The sequence below is a fragment of the Pinus tabuliformis genome, chromosome Q (assembly GCF_031772625.1).
Source record: "Pinus tabuliformis cultivar Carrire ecotype Pingquan chromosome Q, CPIR1, whole genome shotgun sequence".
Classification (NCBI taxonomy): Eukaryota; Viridiplantae; Streptophyta; class Pinopsida; order Pinales; family Pinaceae; genus Pinus; species Pinus tabuliformis.
Window position 1 is genome coordinate 145,520,220 of NC_142296.1, and position 4,023 is coordinate 145,524,242.

Sequence of the window (4,023 nt, forward strand, 5' to 3'; positions counted from 1 at the left end):
TTACATAAATATTCTCTTATGAAATGAGTGAAAATAATAGTTCCTTTCGATTTGTAGGACTTACCTGCAGGGTACAAGATTGTTTACACTATTAATGAGGGAGGCTCATGTACTTCTATATTTGTCTAATTTTTCTTTTCCTATTTATCCTCGATTTCAAAGCAACGAGTGCTATTGCATCCATTCTTTAGATTATGGAGTAATTAGGGCATGAAATGTAAGAACTCTATTGTTAGTGTTTTTATGTTAATCCTCGTGAGTAGATGTAAAAGAGAAATTAGAATGGGTTGGTATTGGTTTTTCCTGCTCAGGTAAAATGTTCGCATGGTAACAAGTGGCATCCACCAACAAATGTGGTTTATTATAGTGCAAAGGAGTTTAAGGTCACCTTCTTGAAAGATTATCTGGAACAAAAATCTAGACCGTGAACCATTACTTTCACTAACTCACACCATTATTCATTATTTTCACTAACTCACGTCATTATGTAACATCTCAATGGGAAGAAATTCTAGAATGTAGATTAAATTCTAGAATCTAGATCTATTAAGATCGAGAAATAGAATGTGACATAAAATTAAGAGGCTCTCTAAATGAGTCAGGTGGAAAATGCCTAACCACTCAACACATTGCATTCATTCGAAGTCTCATACTTATAAAATTTTATATTAGTTGGGTGATTTGAACGGCAACCCTTAATTAGTTGGGTGATTTGAACGGCAACCCTTATTCTCACCATTTACATACGTGCCTGTTTGGGCCCACTTTTCATCAGAATTGCTTACGGTCGGAAAACTTTGGAGTTGGAGGTGGGTGGCTTCCTCCAAAGTTAACGATGGCGACAAAGCCTGGGTAATACCATTTCAAGTGTCCTCCTTTCACCCATTTAAATTCAACGAGGAGGATGACGTGGGCAGTGGGCCGAAACAGGCACGTAAATAAGTGATGAGAATCTGCAATCAGGATAAGGGTTGCCAGTTGGAGGTGGGTGGCTTCCTCCAAAGTTATGAAAACCTGCAACCAGCGTAATGGTTTCCAGTTGGAGGTGGGTGGGTGGCTGCCTCCAAAGTAAACGATGGCGACAAAGCCTGGGTAACACCATTTCAAGTGTCCTCTTTTCACCCATTTAAATTCAAGGACGAGGAATGGAATCAACAACGACTGCAAACTCAGAGATGAATGCGAAGATTGTGAATGAAGATGAATGGCTTCTGGGTATGGAGCTTGGAAACTTCTCCTGTCTACCCATGGCTATGAACGCAGCCGTTGAATTAGATATCCTCCAAATTATAGCAAATGCAGGCAATGGCGTCCAACTCTCGCCCAGAAAAATCGTTTCCCTCATTCCGACGACGAACCCGGATCACGCTGCCATTAGTCTGGATCGGATCCTGAGAGTGCTGGCCAGCCATTCGGTTCTGAGCTCCTCCGTGACCATCGACGAGAGCGGGAAGGCCGAGAGGATGTATGGCCTCACTCCTCTCTGCAAATATCTTATCAGAACAACGACGGAGTCTCTCTGGCGCCACAAGCATTGATGAATCAAGACATTGTGTTTATGGAGCCGTGGCATTATCTCAGGACGCCGTGCTTGAAGGATCTCAGCCATACACCAAAGCCCACGGATTGAATGTCTTCGAGCACATAGCCACGGACCAAAGGATAAACAGTGTCGTCAACGAGGCTATGTCTGCGCATTCTACCATGTTGATGAACAAGATTCTGGATACTTACGAGGGTTTTAAAGAGGTTCAGGAGTTGGTGGATGTGGGAGGAGGAATTGGGTCGACTCTCAATCTCATAGTCACTAGGTATCCACATCACGGGAGTCAACTTCGACATGCCCATGTGCTGGCCGATGCTCCTCACTATCCAGGTACATCCCACCCCCCAACTTCAACCATTAAATCAGTTTGTTTTCTTTGGGTGCAGGTGACTAAATCTGGTGAATTTCTGTTTGTTCAGCTGTGAGGCATGTAGCTGGAAACATGTTTGATAGCGTACCAAGTGGCCAAACAATTTTTATGAAGGTATGACATGAGATTTCTGCTGTTGGGTAGTTTTATATTGAATCAGTGGACATGGATCACCTGATTATATCTATCGAATTTTTTTCAGTGGATTCTGCATGATTGGAGTGACGATAATTCCGTAAAGCTTTTGAAGAATTGTCACAAGGCATTGCCAAAGAAAGGGATGGTGATAGTGGTGGACACCATTCCCAGTGGGGCCCAGAGACATTCCTTATGCTCGACAGGCATCTCATTTAGATTTGATGATGTTGGCATACAGTCCGGGGGGGAGGAGCGGACTGAGCAAGAATTTCAAGTGTTGGGGCATGCAGAGGATTCGAAGGAGGTGTTAAGCCATATGTTGTGTCAATGGATTGTGGGTAATGGAGTTTCACAAGTAAGTTTGATGTGATTCTATGGGACTTTGTTTATCTTATCCATGACATCTATATATATATATATATATAATAGGTTCATCTTTAATTTGATATCTACCACTCCTGTTGTGTGGACTAAATAATATATCAAGTTTGGTCGAACTCTCGGTTTCAAGAAAATATCAAATACGGTAACTTGAAGTTGAAATGGCTTTCTGAATACGGTTGTATTATCCATTATCGAAGATTGTATAGATAAAACATGGTTTTACTATCGGCTCTTAGAGATTGTAGAGACGAAATAATTATAGTATATGTAGTTTCGTTGATTTTTGAAAAATCTTTCCCACTCTGTTTAAAGTTAAAGAAGCTATTCTAAAAGTCAGGGAAAAAATTTAGTATTCTCATAAGTTGTCCTTATAGATGCATTATAATGATAGATGGTTTATTCATTAAATCGTATATTCATATTAAACAAGATTGGTTCTAAAGATATAGGTTACAATTAAAAGAAAATAATTATACAAATTTGGATTAAAATTGAAAATGTATTTGAAAAAGACAACCATACGTAAAATGTCAAAAGTTACATTAAAATTACTTGTCAAAAGTTACATTAAAATTACTTTTCTAGTTTATTTGTAAATGTAAAAAATAATGCTTTGAGTTAGCAATATCAATGAGAGACCATAATTATAGGTATTAGGTATTTGGGTAGAAAAGTAAAAACAAGGCATAAAATTTGTTGAATAGTGTAAATTAATTAATAATGTTAGTTAATAAAAAGTGGTTAGATTCTTAAATTGGTATAAGAAATTCTTTGGTATGTTTATAATTATTTGTGGTTTATTTGCAAGTAGGGTTAATATTGTTGTTTCTAATTATAATTGTAATTTATTTTCCATTTTAAGTGTCTATAGTTTTGCTGGATATTGTGAATTTTTATTTTTAATATTTGAAGTGTTCTTCGATTTTATGATTTCCTTTAATTTTAATTCAAGGGATTTGGTGGCTTTTCTTATATGCATGGGTTAGGATGCTTACTATAGAATTAAGTACTCATAAACTTCCTATTTAACACTTAGAGATACTAAGATCACCAAAAGAAAAGCTAGGTGATTATAGTGCCACTTATGGGAGTTGTGTTAATAGCACCGAAAATTTTAAGGATGAAAAATTGTCTTAAAGTTTAGAAACCTTGGGGAATCTTACTAATTCCCAAATTGCAAATTATAAAATCTTTGTAAAAGCATGCAAATTTCTAATAGTTTTATATATAGTCTTTATACAATTTTGGTAGTTTTTAAGGTAAAAGTATTTTATGCTATAAAATTTTGGCGAATCATCTTTAGAAAAAATGGATATTATCGAATGGTTTTGTTTGAAAAACCATGGAAAATTAGCCAACTCTCAAATATTAGCGCCTAAAATTTTCCATGGTTCATAGGTGGAACCTCTCATGAAACCTTTAATCCCTTTTCATTTATTGTAGTTCATTGTAATAAGTGTGAGGAACTGCCTCCTATGCATATAACACTGAGTGCCTCACAAGATTACTAGCCTTGGTTGACAATTAGATAGACCATGTAGTCCAAATCAATATTAAAACATTTTGAAGCCATTGCCGATGAGGC

General features: G+C 36.9%; 1 pseudogene across 1 annotated transcript; it reads left to right on the plus strand.

The window, feature by feature from the left end:
* Nucleotides 1–1,029: 1,029 nt before the first annotated feature.
* On the plus strand, nucleotides 1,030–2,663 carry LOC149218667 (caffeic acid 3-O-methyltransferase-like; annotated as a pseudogene). The gene is made up of 3 exons (XR_016248637.1): nucleotides 1,030–1,876; nucleotides 1,966–2,030; nucleotides 2,119–2,663. The product of XR_016248637.1 is annotated as a caffeic acid 3-O-methyltransferase-like (transcript).
* The last annotated feature ends 1,360 nt before the right edge of the window (nucleotides 2,664–4,023 follow it).